Raw genomic sequence first — 18,330 nt, forward strand, 5'->3', positions numbered from 1 at the left:
GGTAGAGCATCACCTGCTTATGAAAGAGCTATATATCTCAGTTTGGTGACTGAAAGAGGTGGGAAGATGTGTTTCTCAGGTTCATCCTGGGGGAAGGGAAACCAAATAAATTCTCTTCATTTCTACATCTGTGGAAGCAGACAAGAGATATGAGAATCAAATGCAGATAAAGGGTAAATAATGAAGAACAACTAAAAATCTAGAAGTGGGAATAGATTAAAACAAATAGATTAAGATCGCAGATCCTATAGGCCATGCAAGGAGATATATGTATTCTGTAAAGTGTAACAAGACAAGCTTCATGGTGTGATTCAGGCAATTAAAGTAATGCAGTACCCCTGAAATGAAGACAAATAAGAAACTTGTTACAAATTCACTCCGAAAACATCATCACAGTTCTGCTTAACATTGAATTCAAATGTCTTGCAGTTACCTTCCAACCCAGCAGCTCACAGCAGGCAAGGTTTCATTTGCAAATGTCATCATCACTACTGGCAGCCTCGGTGACCACAGAGAAGCCAAGGACTTGTTGATGTAGTGTTAATTTAAATGGAATAAATTGGCCTAAAGAGTCAAAGAAATAGCATGACCCTGTCACTGTATGCTTAAACATGGTTCAGATTTTTGAGCATAAGTTTTATCTGTGTCTCATGGCAAAAAGCATCATTAAAAATCTTTAAAATTAAAAAAAAATCCAGGCATCTCTTGAAGGCTGTCAGCTACAGGTAGAGATCAATATGGTACCAAAATAAGGTAATCTGTAGCACAGTTTGAACAGGAGGATCATGCTCTGGAGCAAAGGAAGCAAGGCAAAGGACAGAAATAGAAAATAAACCCTTCTTGCACTGGTAAGGGCAGACAGAAAATGTCATAGGTCTGTACACCTATCTTTGTAATCATCCAGTTTTCCTGACCCACCTGCAATTGTGCCATTCCTGGCTGCTACAGGGGGAAAAGAATCAGCTTCTCCAGATCTGCAAGAGTTAAAACCTTTAAAACTCAAGGAGTGTTTTCCTGCTATTCTGAGTTTGTAGGGACAGGACCTCTAAAGATAATTCCACATTACTAAATAAGTTAGAGAAGTTTACTTGAACTTAGAAAGCAGAAACTAACCCGACTTTATTTCCACATGCAATCGGTGCTCATTCCCACGAAGAGGCAGCAGGAGCTCTCCTGAGTGAATCAGGAAGTGTTTTCCTGCAATACATTGTTCTGGAAGTGGGGAGAGGAAGGCTGTTCTCCAAGCAGGAATGGTAGAAATGCAGCAATGCAAACAAACACTGATAAGCAAACAACATACCTACTTGAGCTCTGCAGTGGATGTAAAGGATAAAATTGCAAAGACAGCAGTCCACACGCTCTCCGGGCTTTTACCTACCACCTGGCATATTTTGGGAGAGAGCAGTGAAGCAGCTCCTGGAGCTTTGGGACAGTGCCAGAATTCAGAGTGCTGGGAGCTAGATTTCTATATTTGCTGTCCTTTCAGAGATGGCACTAGGTCATAAGAGCAGAGCCAGGGTTTAGTTACTCAGCAGAGCATAGAGAGGAGCCCAAGTGCCTCAGACACAATAGCAGCACTTGCTGAATGCTCCCTGAATCCAGCTTACGTCTGAATCAGAGCAGGCAAACAGGATGAGAGCAGGCACTACATAGCTGAGACAGAAAAATGAGGTCTAACTTTTTTAAGACCTTTTTTGACCCAGATGCACTGTTCATTACACAGAAACATTCTGCCTGTGTACCTTTTCCTTGATAGATAGTACTTGATACCATTTTTAATTATTATTCTTCATTCTCTGCCGCTATGTAGTACTAAACTGAGCTGCCAGAAGCTATCTTATTGCCCTGAGTTGGTACTTTTCGGTAGTGGATGAGCTGACTCCAATGTTAGAAAACACCTTTCATCTTCCCAAACTGTTTAGTGTAAACAATACTTTTCTTGAATGTATGTGAGGTTTTTTAATTGAGGTAAATTGCTGTCTAATTGCGCAGATCATGCACAAGAAATAAAAGTAGCAATATTGTAGGATGGAATTTTTAAGGGTTGTGTTTTGTAGGTTTTTTTTTCTTTTGCTGTTAACAAAATATTTTTACACTTGAGTTTTTAATTAGACACAGTTCCCATTAGCACAAATTAGGATTGGGATTACATCTCCTGCACTTTTGAAGTGCTATGTGATGATGAAATGGATAAATAAAAGGGAAGAATTAACACAAAAAAAGTTTCATTGAATTTAGAGATGTGCTGAACAACATCTGAATGCAGATAACTGCCTTCCCTCCACCCCTGCTGATGCATCTGGGTTTATCAGCAGGAAATGAGTGTGTTTATGTATTGGGAGGTATTTGTTTTAAATATTTATAGAGTGCAAAGTCCTCAGGCAATTACAGAAGGCTTTGCAAATTCATCATAAATTTTTTTTACAGAGACCTATTTTGGTGAATTTTTTGGCATAATGCAGAAAGATTCTGTGCTCAGCCTCTGCATTAACCTAATGGCACTGCCTGGATTAAGTTAAGTATGGGAAGCAATCACAGAGTTAGAAGGAAATAGGCAGTACTTGGAAATCAGGAAAATCTGAATGTGAAGCAACAAGGGTGGAATTACAACACTGGTATTTCTGACATTTCATACTTCGCTTTACTTCACCCATGCTTGCAGAAACAAGTATAGATAAATACAGTTGCTCTGACCCTGAGTGTAGCAAAGGAGCTAGTGACTATAAGACTGATGATAAGGCACTGAGAAGAATCCATATCCTGCAAACAACCATAAAAATGTAGGTATTTCTTTGCCTTGCTTCTCTCCATCTTCTGCCTCCAGATATGTTTCCCTTATTTATCCTAATAAGGATGCACAGGGCAGGAGTTATAGATCCTTAAAGATAAACACAAATGAGCACTTTGGGACACAAGATAGGTATTCTGGATCATGTCCTTTATATGAAGGGTAACCCATTTTTCCATCCTTTGGTTAATTTTTTTGAGATGTATGAATGGGAGTCCATATGGTTTTCTTTCCCCTTAATCTGAGCAACTGTATATGATGAAGCACAACCCATGAATTTTCTTTTTCTTTGTGTCTCTAAAGAGAAACAAGAGGGAAATATAGTGCGTGTTCTTTGCCATATGTCAAAGTGAGGTATGTACTCCCAGCTCTTCTGCCGGTTCTTTACCTCTAAAGCAACAGAAGAGCCAAAATATTGTTTCTCTCTTTGTGGAACACTGCTCTGCAGAAGTATGTGCTGAGGAGTACTTTAATGAGGCACTAATACTCTCTACCATTTGGCATTTCAACATCCATGATATTTGGGATTCAGAGCTCTAAAATACTCACAGATCTCCTTGTACAACACCTTTGCCATAGGCGTTCTAACTCAAGGTGCAAAATCTGTCTGGACAGGCTGTGCTCTGTGCCCACAGTCAATGAACAGACTGAGTGTTTCAGCTGCCAGGCCTCCAGTCCCATCTGTTCAGAAGTGGCTTATGTGGGTTAGATGCTGGTCAGACCCCTGCCCCTACTCCAGAAACGCCACGTATGAAATGCCTGACAGATCAGCTTGAAACAAGGCTTGCGGTAAACAGCAAGATGTGTTCGAGTTGAGATGACTTATAACCAACACAGATTGTAAGGCTTCATTAATTAGAAGCTCTATTAATTAGAGAACATTTCTCAAGTCACAGTGCACTGTGTGAATGTTATTTTTAACTTCAATTGTTAACGGGATAAAAATTTAAGCTAAAAGAATATTATAATTAGTCATGTTTCTGTACAGCATGCCTTCATACACTCTGTCACACCTGTTGACATTTAAGTTCCAAAACTTCTTTTTTGAACAAGACAATAGCCAAATAGCAGATGACAGGACGGCATGCAAATAGTAAGGCTTGTAGATGCCAAAAAGACAGATTGTATGCAGCAGGCATCCTGGAAAAAAAATATGTTTGGCAAGCCACTTGATCTCTTTAAGTTTGTTACAGTGAAGAACTGCTTACAGATAGCCCCACTGCATTCACTGACACCTGCAAATAAACTATAAAAGGAGTTAATCAGATGAGACATAATTTGGATCATGCCAGTCAAAAAGTAATAATCCTAACTGGCAACCTCTCCATGCCTAATGTCCTTGTAAAAAGACAAAGGACAACACAAAATATTACTTCCGTGCTAAGTTTATTGCAGTATTACCTACAGATCCCACCTGAGACCCAGCCTTTGTTGTATTATAGTGTGTACAAACAGACTCTGCAATCCAAAAAGCAGAGAACCCACAGAAATGGGGTTGGAGGTGTGCAGCCACAGAAGACTGACCCAATGTGGGTACATAATATGTAACCTCTTCCTGTAGCAGAGAGCAGAGAGTAAAGCACTGTACCAAACACAGGGCTGGCTGCTTGAACCATTGCACCCAGCCTCCTCTCTGTTTGCTTGGCAGCTTGCCTTTGCACTGTATGCACTCCTAAGTAAAAGTTTAGGGGCGACTGTACACATGCCAATCATGGCTGCAGATCATCTGCCACACAAGCAAAATACAGCAGAGAGCATGTGTTAGACAAGATACTTTAATGGCTCTGAAAGAAGTTCAGTAATTGTTTATTTTGAGATTTGACTCATTGTGTTTACCTTTAGCTATAGCAGTGAGGAAGTGTCATTTATCATAATTATGTGTTCACCCTCAGAAGAGAGACATGGAAGTAATCCTGAACTTACTGTTATCTGCTAGAGTCACAGAATGTTTGGGATTAAATAGGAGAGGTCAGGTTCCCCCTCTCTTGCCACCAGGTTTTCCTGTTAAAATGTCAATTTCAGCAAAGCTTCCTCATACAAAGATTGCTGAGAGTCACTATGAACCTCTCTAATGATGGTAGGGTTACAGGTGACTTTTGTTTGACAACATAACTGTGTTCCTTTCTGCAACCAGATAATAGAATTTTGGGAAATAAGAACTCTCATCTATGAGAAAGCCTAAGACTTCTGCTGAGAAATTGTTCCAAAACAAACCTCAAAGCAGTATTGAAGTAAAAATAAGAGGAGAATGTTTTAAGGCTTAAGTCACTACTTATTGTTTTTATTTTCTCTCCCCTTCTTCCAGTCTTTTTCTTCTGTAACCAAATATCCTCCACTGTACAATATGTCTTATTTTAGTCATGTCTGCAAACAGTTTTCCCCTTGAAAAGAATCCTCTAGAGTACAAACAGTATAGAGCATGGCAGGAAATACAGCAACTGGTGGTCTCAGTGCCATGGGGGGAAAGAAGTAGGTTTTGTCACTTCTGACTTATTAAGCAATTATAAAATTGCTTCCAGACATCAGCTGAGATCATCCTTTTCAGCCCACTGGAACTTTGATTCACTTAGGTTGTAAAATAAATAAATAAATAAATAAAAATAAGCAAACAGTAACAGAGTGCACAACCCCATAATCTGTTGCTTCATTAATGCAAGATGTAAATGCTTCTCTTAATCTTTCTGAGCCCTAGGAGTACAGGGTGGTGTATCATGATGACAAGGCAGGGTTACTGAAGGGACACTCTATACACCCTTTTTAACTCAAATGCATTCAGTGCTATTGAACAAAAAGCCTTAATTTATCTCATATGCAAAGCTCTGAATCTATTGCTTGCTTAATCATGTTGATGCAGACAATGCGATTACAAAGAAATGAAAGTTCTTTCACCTATAGCTCAACTTCAGGTCACGTTAGAAGTAAAAGTCAGATGCTGGCTCCAAAGTGTTGCGTGACATGAGACTTCTGTTGGCAGCTGGGCTGGGCACAGAACAGGGAGACTGCTTTGAGTTCCCCCTGATGCTGTTGGGAATACAAGCAGCAAGGAAGTCCTGGCTGTCCCCACAGCCACCATCTTGAGGTCTTTGTTGATGCCACTTGAGAGTGCAGAGTGCAGGCACACAGCGCTTCTGCAGTGCAGATCTGCTGACAACATAGGTGCTTCCCAGGTAGCTGCTGGCAGAAATAAGTCAGCTCAGCATCTTTGGGCATCTGGCATTTTAGCTGGATAGTTAGGAAGGTCATTACATGTGTGGTTAACAAGTGAAACTGCATAGAATGTTTTGCCTCCAGATTCACATGTACATTGCCCTGGAATTAATGAAGCTCCATATGCACACAGCCGAGCAGGATATTTATAATGCCTGTCACTGGGATATATAAGCACTTATCTAACTTACTTTAAGTGCTGAGCAAGCCAGCAGGACCTCCAGGGAAGCAAGATCAGTAGGCAGGTTGCTGCTGTACCCTCATACTGTGAATCCTTTCTACCAAAGGGAAGGGATGGTTAATGTCTGTGCAGAAGTCATATCCAGATCTGGCAGCAGAATATGTATCCTGGGCAGCTAGAATTGTAAATATTTTGGAATTTGGTTGTATTTTTATTCAAGATCATGGCAGTCTTGTACTTCAGCTATTGCACTGCCTTGATGAAAAGAAAAAAATGTAATTATGCAATGCTTAATACATGTTGTGATTACAAGACCTGTTGCATTCCATATGAAATAATTGTACTAGAATAGTGTTTTGTCCTGCTTCCTCCCCTAGGCAAACTTGGTATATTTCCCAATAAAGTCAATCATTACGACAATAATTTCTTGATCATTGGAAACACTGTTACATCCATTTCATACGAAAAAGGAAAATCTTACACAATATTTTTGCAATTGCTACAGAGTTTTTCCCCAGTTTTCTGCCTTCTAGGCCCATGCAGAAGTATGTATATGACAGAGCCAAAAGCTGAGTTGAGCCCCACAAACCTTAATGTTGCTCTGCATGGATCACAAATTTTCCCATGTCCATATGTCCTTACATACTCTGTCTTCACAAGCAGCACAGCTACAGTGCAAATCTCTGTAGCTTTTCACATGACACAGTTGCCATAAGAGGTCTGAGTTGCAAGACAATAAAGCAAGGAATCTGTTTGTGCCTAAAGAAATTCAAGTCCAATTCTTATGCCAATGAATTTCAAACAATTTTACTCTCCTTGTCTTAACCTAGAAAGATCTTAGCATTACTGGATGTTTTTACAGAATCAGTGCAGAAGCAGTGCTGTTCCAAAGTGGCTCCAATGTCCAAGACCAAAACTTTAATATATTTTTTTTAAGTTAGACATATGTACACTTTTCATAATGCACATCTCTCATTAAGTGTATGTGTGGGAACTCAAAATGTCTCTCAGACATTTTTAGAGGTTCCAGGCCTTGGTCAGAAGCATTCTAGACCCTGGCAGACAGCTGAAAAACAGCTGTGATTTTGAGTTTGAGCCATGGAATGAATTACCAACTTTGGAGGTGGAACAAGCAGCCACAAAAGGTTAGATAGTATAGTAAAAGTAATTACAAAGTAGAGGGAAAATTTTTTTAGTATTGTACAGGGGGGTTTTAACACATGTACAGGGGGGTTTTCACTTTGTACATGGGGGTCAGAAGTTCTAAGATGGAGGAAAGTGGGCTGATCCTGTTCTTCCTCCTTCTTTTTCCTTACCTCCATGTTCTTGGTGATGTTGGCACTCATAGATTGGTTTAGAGTAGAAAAACACTTGGCAACGTAGGTAGTAGGTATTGGGGAATAACTGTAAACATGTTATACGTAATATATCTTATAAAAGATAGCAGCAGCCCTGGGCAGGGAGAGAGATGAAGAAGACAGCAGATAGAGAGGATGTCAGGGTGTGTGTGTGCCTCTACCCAGGCCTCTGATCAAATAGCCGCAGTCCAAGAACATAATCTGCTAGATAACTAGCAATAAACTGCCTTGAGACCGAACAGCTAAAGCCTGCGGAGTTTTTCTTTGGACCCATGGGTTGGAGGAGGAATTTCACCACCATATGAGACCCCAGAGCAAGGCCGGGGTTCTCACATGTATGAGTGAGAGAGAAAGTCCTTCCTTTTGAAATATTTAATTTTATATTTTAATTTTATATATGTTAGTACCATTAAATTAAGGAATAAGAGCTTGGATAATTATAAGAGGCAAAATGGTAATCTTTGAGGCAGAGATGTGAGGCAAAGCACTGCAGTTAGTGTCAAGGAATGCCTTTAAGAAGTTCTGAAAGTGAAGAGAAGCTTGGCCATGTGATATGAAGCTTGGCCATGCTATATTATGGTGGGCCATGCTATATTATGCTGGGTCATACGATATGGAGCTAGGCCATGCTTTATCATGCTGGCCCATGTGATATTATGTAATATGAAGATAGGGGATGCTATATTAAGCTGGGCAATGTTATATTATGCTGGGCCATGCTACGTTATGCTGGGCAATGCTATATAAACCTGGGCCATGCTATATTATGCTGGGCCATGTGTTATTATGCTGGGCCATGCAATATGAAACTTGGCCATGCAATATGAAGCTAGGGTATGCTATATTATGCTGTGCCATGTGATATTATTCTAGGCCATGTGATATGAAGTTGAGCTATGGTATATTTTGCTGGGCCATGCCATATGAAGCTTGGCCCTGCAATATGAAGCTAGGCCATGTGATATTGCACTTGTTCATGTGATATGGATCTTGGCCATGCAATATGGAGCTAGGGCATGCTGTATTATGCTGGGGCATGTGATATGAAGTTTAGCCATGCAATTTTATGCTGGAGTATGCGATATGAAGCTAGGCCATATGATATGAAATTCTGACAACAAAGCTAACTTCTCCATGTACTTCCCAAGTATTCCACCTACCTGCACCCTGATTAATCTGATAGACTAACTCTGTATGACTTGCAGAGGTGCAGCAGTGACATAAAATTTTGAATTAATAAGAATTATCCAATCAGGATGTATCATTTTTAGGCCTCACATGTTGCACAGCTGCATTAACAGGAATTATTAAAAAAAATGGCATTGACAACAAATTGAAATGCAGTTCAAACTCCTATTCAGGTCTACCATGTCTGCAATTCAGCATGTATCACTCTAGTGTATGCAGACCTCATTCTACAGCTTTGGCCCAGTCATGGCTGAGTTGAATTAAGTTGTAAAAAGCTCAGAAATAGGGATTGTAGTGTTTTGGAAGAGAAAGCATTTCTTTCTAATGTTATAAGTTCAGTGTATGCAAATTTACTCTTCCCATTTTGGAGAAGCAGGATTTAAGCTAGTGCCAAGATACAGGTCTCTGCTGAAGCTCTAGACTCAGCCTTTCAGTTGTAGTTAGAGCTCTTCAAGGTGGGATAGAGGAGAGACCATGAATATTAACAACTGTTCTACAAATTGACATATTCAAAGAAGAATTTTTTTTCCCTTTCTTGCCAGATGTTTTACTGCTGTGTGGAATTACAAGCAAGAAGGTATCCAAAAGTCTTTCAGATAAATTGTCTCATTTTCCTTTTCCTTCATGATACTGTAAGTTGCTGTCAGGAAGTCCTGAAATACATGTTTGTCTGAAAGTCCAGGTCTCTATTTATAAGACTTGATGATGAATAGTAATCAAGCAGAGTTTTAAAGAGCTATTTAAAAATGCATACAGACTTGGATCAATGAAACTCCCTGAATTTGTATTTAGTCCAGTTTTCAGATTTCTGGTTTTGAAGATGAAGAAAAAACTCTGTTTTATGCTTAACTATTGAAAGGTAGTACTTCACATGTTTTACACTAGTTAAAAGATCTGTTTCCCTTATGGAGCAGTGGATTACATGCCTTTATTTCTAGAATAGGCTTATTGTTACTATTTCCACTGAATTGTTTCTAGGAAAGGCATCACATAGGTTTTTCCTTTTTTTCCATTCTTTCTTCATCTCTTTATTTTTTCCCTTTCCTTTGGTTCTAGACTTTGACTTCAGATTCTGTTTATAGAGCAAATAAAGCTGTGAAGGTCTGGCATTCTATTTTGTGTACCATTATAATGTATATAAATGTAGTAATCAACAAAATGTGACAGTAATGGCAGTCCAAATTCACAAGTGTTGCTGTTTTGCACTGCAGTCCCAGCTTTCTTGCAATTAAAACACACAATATATAATGTTGGTGACATACTCCAAATATTTCCATGTGTTTCTGTTTCTTAGAATTCTCACATGGTTCTCCTCCCTTATAACGGGTAGGTTAGTGATTATTACAGTTATTAGTGTAGCTTCTGGTAGCATTATGCTAAAATGTATCACAAATTCAATTCTGTTTAATGTAGGCCATAATCTCAAAAGATATTTAGATGCTGAACTTTTAGGATTATGGCCATAGGCACATTGCAGGATGTACACACATGAATAGTAATAGCACTAGACACATTTCTGAAGTGCCTGGTGGGGTAGATAAAGGATCAGAAGCTAGTGCTGCTCAAATTAATGAAAGCATTTATTAGGACTATGGTAGTAAATTAAGAGACCGAATCAAGAGCCCTATAATTGCCTTATTTGGGACACAGTTTGCAATAAGAATAGTTAGATAAAAAACAATTTAACTTTAATGCTTAGAGCTCCTGGATCCTGAGTTCTTTTGGCTCTTCAGATGACCTGACCCAGAGTAACAAGTCTGAGCTGACAGCTGGAGGCTTTCAGCCTCTCTGTAATTTTTATTGGATGATTATTAGAGATAGAAAAATGACAGCCTGGGGTGTCTCCTAATTTAACTCCTCAGAGCAAGTAAAGAATAACAGAGATGCAAACTTTTCAACTTCTTAGCCCTAATTAACCAGAAATCAGACCAGACACTAAGGCCTAAAGAGGTTGCCCTGGCATCAGCATCAGCCATAATGTCTGGTCTGGCAATAATTCATTTGGCAGAAGAAATCTTAAGTGTATTTTGATGTATTTACAGTCCAGTCTATTTGCTGCTGCAACAGTGATTAACTTGTACATTATCTACTAAGTGTCTACTTCTGCAGCTAAAAATTTGCACAAATTTGTTTGTTGTTTATTTCCATTAGCATCCAGTGCTGCTAATTAGAATTAGATTTTGATTACCATTTCTAACACATGCTTGAGACCCAGGTTAACTTATCACTCCTTTAGGCAGTGAGATCATCTTCCAACCTTTCTGTGCTTTCAAGGGCTGAGTTCAGTTTAAATGGCTGGCTAAGACACATCCAGACTAAGAACGACCTGAAGAACCCAGAAGCACAAAACCTTGTGACTTTAGACCAAAAATGTTAATCCTCAAGTTCCCAAACTTTTGACATTGGTAATCCTCTTTATGTCATGCCTACTGATGCTTTACAGCAGACAACAGGTACTTCTGTCCCTTAGCTTTCTCTGAATGCAACTCACAAAATTTCGGTTGTAACTGTAACAAGGATTTTGGTGTGAACTCCTCTGTAATAGAAATTGGACTTGCCCCAGAGATATTTCATATGGATTCATCAGATCTTAGTCTGTAATCTATATGAAAATAAATTACCATGATTTTTGATGTGTGCTGGGATTCGCAGAACTGGGTAGTTTCCTTTGCCATGAGCTGACACTGGTTTCTGCAGTGAGGTATATTAGGCCACCAGCAATCCTCTGTGTCAGTGTTTCTCAGTCTGTGGCAGCTGCCATCTACAAATGATTTAGGTACTCACAGTGAACTTGTCTGTCACTAGACCTTGCTTAAAAATATTTAAGCAAGGTTTCTAAATATTCCACCATCCAGGCTGAACCACTCATCACAAATACTGTTGTATTAAGTTTTGGAGGGCTCTTTTGCTTTGTTTTGTTTTTTCCTAATGTCTATATAAGGGTAATGGCTCGTTTTTCAGTTCCCTGGAGAATTCCTCCTGAATGTATGCTCTATTTGCAGAATCCATTATAATCCAAGCCAGCCCATGCTCCAGAAGGAGCTTCAGAGTGCACAACTAAAAGAATTACCATAAATAAAAAGAATATAATATTCCTTAAGCCTGCATACACTTGCTTTCCTGCCAGAGGTACACGATAGTTCATAAGAGGACTAGCAGGGGTTCTGGATATAAAGAACATTTGTGTCAGTAGCAGATGTAATTAAAGGACTCATTCTCTGGTTTAATGTTCACCTTTAGCACTGATTCTGTTGGGGTTAAACGTGGAAGGATATAAACATTGTACATAGGGAGAACAGCATCTCTGTTTGCAGACCAGCTGAACTGAAAACCACAGGGAGTTAGGTGGTCCAGATGAAAAGTGTTACTGTGAGAGGTGAAAACCATTCTGATTATTGTGGCCTGGAGTTGGAAGAAACACACCCACCCACAGTGATTTGCAGCAATGGCTGTGTAGTTGCACGGCCACTCTGCTAATGAACACACAATCTTTAGTAGCTAAGGTACCGCAGCACTTCAGTAGCTGTGGGAGGAGTTAGCTCACAGAGGGGTATTCGCTGAAGTTCTCAGGAAAGCAGTAGCAGACAAAGCTAAGAGAAGACTACTCATGTTTATTTTTTTTAATTTAGGCAACTCTAGACAAATAATAGTTTTATGCTTTATTATTTCTCTGCCCTGTTGCTTTCAGTTTCTTAATATCATAAACTTCACGTGATATTAATACGTCATAGGAGAAATGAAATAAAAGACATCTCAGCTGCTAGTTCTGCTGCCAGCTGCATCTGTTTATCAGTGCTTCCAAATGAATCCACTAGATGCAATGATCTAAAAATGTCTTTTTCTATCATAATCTGCAGACTGCCACTTAAATATGGTTTCTTAAATATGCCACTCATCAGCAGAGAGTAATTGTGACACCAATCCAATAGCCAAGAAAACCCCATTACCCCAAAATTTTTTATAATTTTGGCAAAAAGTGCAATATAAGTGATCTGTTCTCACAAATTTGTATTTGGTTACATTTGGATGTCTTTAAAAATCTGTTCTCCAAAATTACTAGTTGAGAGCAGGGCACAACTGAATTGAAACTGAAGAAATTCCTTTATCTGGGAGCAGAGAGATGAAATGCAGTGTAATGATCATGTGCAAAACTGTATTGTTAAATCTGGACTTGGTCTGAGCCTAGTCCTGATCCAAGGCCCTACACATTGTTTAGTACTTTTCCACAGCACAGAGTTTTACTGGTGGTTTGGAGAAGAACAAATGATTAATGCTAAAGCTGTGGTAAGGAATAAACAGATCTTACTCATACATTATGGAATTGTTGATGTGTGTACTTATTCTGGGAAAACCAGCTGGGAGTATAAACAAGGTATTGAATGTAGACTTGCCTCTTGATTCTAAGACCACTATCACTGGTAATCTTAATTCTCTTGTAAACATTAGGGACACATGGCACTCCTAAGGCAGAAGAATGTCCTTAAAAGGGTAACAAAAGGTCTGGATCCAAGCCAGAATGGGGTAAGACTACACAGTGTCTCCTTTGCATGCTCTGAACTCCTTATTTTTTAAGAGTTCCACCATGGCCAGAGATCTGGCTAGCTAGAAAATGTCATGGAATTACTTTCCAGCACATATCCAAAGGTAGCCCAGTTTACAGAACGTAGTGCTGTGCAAACTAGTGATGTCCTGGCATGACTGTGAGAATTATTTTCCTTGCAGAGGAAGAAAGGAAGATCGAAGGCATAAAAGTAAATGTAAGTGAAAAATAAATTCCTTTTGGAGAGGAAAAAAACCAAACTAAAACCAAAAACAAGCAAGCAAACAAACAAACCCAAACAAAACAAAAAACCCAACTAAAATTAAAACAACAACAAAAGAGGAAAAATGGCTAAAGAAATGTGAACTAATTTGTTTTGTGCTCCTGCAGGGATTTTGAGACTTTGACAATATCTGAAATGCTAGAGGTGTAGGGAGAAACAAGACTCACAAAATATTTTCTTGACTTGTAACTGTGAATCTTGTCCTAGTTATGATCATATTGTTTATCTGAGTCTTCTAAGAAACAAGATCTTGTTGCTTATGTATTATATCCTGTTACTTTTACAGTGTTCCATCCCCTGCAGTCCTCCCACATGCTCATCCTTGTAAACTGTGATCAGTTCTTAATTTTTCTGCTAAACAAACCTTCCTTATCTGCTAAAAATTAAAAGGATAAAAAGTCAGCCAGCAGCCTCCATAATGCTATTCTTTCATAGTTCCAGTTTAGGTCTTCCTCTTCCAGGACAAGTTTGAGAACATGTAGAGCAGGCAGAAAGCATCAGAGGTCCCGAGTCATTAATGAACTTACTGACACTCCATGTGAGTGTTGAGACTGTCTGGTAATGTGCTGTCTTGTCCCACTCCTGTGTCTCCTCTCTTGTGTCCCATGCCTTCTATCTTGGTCACTTTATCTATCATTAAAAGTTGCTTTTCAAAGGGATCATTGAGCTGGTATTGTTACTTGGAACCATTTACTCCAGAGAAATCAGAGTCCCCAGGCATTTCTCTTGTGGTCTAACATTGTAAAAAATTGAGTTCTTCCCCTTTTTATCTTTTGTGGTCTGGAGAGGCAGGATTTTTTTTTTTAATGTTTTAATTTTAATTTTTAATTTTTTTTTTAATGTTCCACGTTTTAAAACAGGTTTTAATAATCTCAAGACTAAGTAGTGGCTAATATATTAGTTATGAAGGTAAAGTGTCACTTCTCATCTTAGAGTTTATGTTACTCAGGGAGGAAGAAAAAGTCTTGGCCATTATCAAGCCAGTATTGTAATCTGTATTTTATCATACTCTGAAGGGAGTGTGTGAATAGCTCCAGATTAAAAAAAAAAAAAAAAAAAAAAAAAAAAAAAAAAAAAAGACAGAGAGAGAGAAAGCCCTCCAACATTCTATAGAGAATCATGCAAAATATTAAGTTTTTATTAACAGATTACCATCAACTAATTTGTGAATGCACATGGAATGAAATGAACTATGAACTATGCAACTATGAAATTTTGTTCAAGATACTTTAATCATCCACAAACACAGAACAACTGAGACATCTCATAAAAGAAAGCAATGTGTGGGGTGACAGCCACAGGTCCATTTATTTGATATTACTTTTCAAAATGTTACTCATAAGAGAAACAATGAATAAAAATGTAGGTCTTGAATTGAAGTGGTAATAAAGCAGACAGTTGCAGATAACCTGCAATGCTCTCTGACCAAAATAAGGCTCTTGTTATTATCTTTACAGCAGGGTCTTATTGGTGAAAGAGCACAAAGTTCTTCACAGGGAGAACTTATTCCCAAAGGGCCTGAGCTGGTTTTTGTTAATCTCTGTAGAACTTTATTGGAAATAAGAGCAGACCTAGAATAGCTGTTTCTACTTGGGACAAAACCTTTTTTAGCACTGCATTACGAAAAAGACATATTATCCTGGTTAGACTTGAAAAGCAAGGGGAGTTTTCTCTTTATTTTTCATGTTTTCCTTGGTGTTATCTATGAGCACATGCACAGCTGAATTTCTAGAAATGTCTTCAGATAAAGAAATCTAAAAGCTGTCCATTTAAACTACTGTAGTAATGCAAATCTGAGTTACTTTCTAGCATTGAATTATACGTGCTTTAAGGAGCTAACAGTCAGGCTTAAAACAGGATCATGTTGTAATTGCAGAGATTTTATTTTCATAAACTTTTCCTCTTCAGCTGTGAGACTGAACATTTTTGCTATTCCGTAATTTTTCAACCTCTGTATAGAGAGATGAAACAGAGTATTTCTATGAAAACAAACTAATTATTGCTAAACAGTCAAGAGTGTTGTTAATTATGTGACTTAAACAAATCACACCATTTGTGAAATATTAGGGTATTTTATAAGATGATAATGATAACTACAAATATTAAAACAGCCTTTGGAAAAAACATTAGAATAAATGTTCTGGGAATTAAACAGTTTCTCTTCTACAGTTTGACACAGAACTTTTTCAGTCCTTCATCTCTGAATTCATAACCATTAAATGCACACACAGCTTGGAGCACTTCACAAAGCAGAATGAATACATCTCATTTGAATCAATAAAGCTACTTCAGTTAACAAAGACTTCATTCTTGTTGGAGCAATCAAAATCTGTATAATGTTTGCTTTGATTACTGGACTGGGATAAGTTTTCCCTGTACATTTGAGCTCTAATTACCCTGCCACTAAGAGGCCAGGTGAAAAAAGACTGAAAACAAACAACTAGGCTTCCATTACAGGCAACTGCAACAGATTTCCTCTTACTGTCACACACACTGCTTAGAAAATTGAGGGTTTTCCTACGAAAGCTTCTTTCTGTTGATAAAAAAAGAAAAAAAGATTATCAGGTTACATGTTGGCAGGAGTAAATGCATTCATGCATTCTGGGAAGGTACAGTAGGGGAGCTACTGGGGAGAGTTGCATTTCAAACCCAGTGTACAACAGAGTAGTTTGTCAGGATTCAAAATGAAAGAGGAAAAATAACCGAAAAACCACAAAACCAAAAAACCAAACACATAAAGTAAGGATATTTGTTATTGTTGTAGCTGGTTTTCCTCACAAAGTAGAGAGAAATGGAAAGGCCAGGGACACTGCCATGTATTCAAACTCCCATAGTTTGCTGAATGTGATCAGTTTTAACAAAACAGTTCATGCCTGAAACTGCCCATATATTGAACTATACCGAAAACCTGTAACAATTAAAAGTATGCCTTTTTTTATCTAGAAGATAAATGAATGCTACACAGGTCTATATGTAAGTTTATAATATAGTAGAGCACTGAAATACTATGTTAACGGCTAATTTTCTTGGGAATTGAATTTCTTCATAGAACCTGCATCTTCTTAAACATATTTTGCCAGTGTGTTTTATTATTCTTCTTAAATATTTCTTTCTTCATGCTAAGTTGTTTAATACAGTAATTATAATTCTTTCTGTTTCTTTCTGCAAAGTGCATCAGGGAAGAAAATCCATAAAATAACACACATGGCAAGAGCAACTCAGAGAGAATTTGAAACAAGGATCCTAAAAGCAATTATGTTATTTTCTCATGGTACCTAAGGCAGGGAAAAACCACAAAGGCAGAGGTAGGCAGTGAGGTGGTATTGAGACATCATAGCGAGGGCTCTTGTGACACTTGTAAAGAAATTTGGAGGCATTGTACCTTGGAAGGGACCATCAGAAATTAGTACTTGGTAAATAGAAGAGAAACTCATGTCAGTTGGAACCAGATGATCCTGGGGCAAAGACTGACACTCCTCAGTCACATTAATATTCAATTCAGAGGTATATATGTAGTTACAACACTACAAAAATAAATACCAAGTGGAGAGGGAGAGAAGAATATAACACAGTTGTTCAACAGACCGAAATATTTCAAGTTATTCATGTCCTTCACCTCAGTCAGAGTGAGAAACCGAAGAAACCTGGTGTAGAATGCTGCACTATCAAAGACGGGGCTAAAAGAAGTTTGTTCTCAGATAAAATGCTTAGCTAATGAGAAGCCGTGGGACTCGGAGACGCTCCTAAACCGTTCCTGGCTCCTCGATGCGCTGCCGGGACGGAGGGAGCCGGGGCCGGAGCCGGTGTCTCGCACTCGCATCTCCCTCTGCTGGGAGGCGCCGCAATCGCCCGGCCGCTGCCTTGGGGAAACAGCCGGGACGGCGCTCGCTGCAGCCCCCACCCATACTGACTGCAGGTCTTCATATTCGCTTTTTTTGTTGTTGTTGCTACAGATTAGCTGTAGGTGGGAAGCATTTTAATAAGCTCTTTGGATGTATTATTTGGCAGTAGCTGGAGGACACACATTTCAAAAATAGGCAAGGAGCCTCAGTCCCATTGCCATCCAAAAATATGATTTCCCTAAAAGTAAGACTTAAACACCTTTGAAGTTTTTACCTTTATTTCCTAGGATATACGTCTCCAGCTCCAGCAGTATCCTCCTGTGCAAATGACAACAGGATGTTATGCACAGTAGGATACAACAGGATAATATGCACAGTATCCAGCATACATACAGGGACAGAATTTGGCCCTCCTTTTAGTGTAATTAGTTCAAGAAGGTCATCTTCAGATATTATGAAAAGCCAAGTTGTTCAAAAGAATGGTGAGTACAACAAAGTTGTTAATTGTCATAACTTTATTAAACAAATGAGAGCTGTGCACCTCAAAATGTATCAGAAGCAGGATATCATATGGTCTGCCAGGTGATTCAGCACAGTTCTGTAGTGATGGTTTGTTATGAGGAGAAATGCTGTTTAAATAGTTTAAGTGTGCACTATTAACATATATGCTGATCCATGGACTTGCTAGCATAATGCCAAGACTGAAAATTTAGCACACTCCATAGGGCATAAGTAAGGGTGAACTTGGGAAAATCTGGTTCCATAAATACGCAGACAAAATAGTGATTCTGGAAGATGAAACACAGTTGTTTTATTAAATTTCAACAGATATGAAAGAAATTTTCCTTGGACCACAGTTCCACTCAAATAGTTATTCTCAGCATGAAAAAAAAAAAAAACACTCAGAAGTTTTTACTGGAAATGACGCTGTGTTGCTCTTGAA

This window comes from Lonchura striata, chromosome 4 (genome assembly GCF_046129695.1).
Source record: "Lonchura striata isolate bLonStr1 chromosome 4, bLonStr1.mat, whole genome shotgun sequence".
Classification (NCBI taxonomy): Eukaryota; Metazoa; Chordata; class Aves; order Passeriformes; family Estrildidae; genus Lonchura; species Lonchura striata.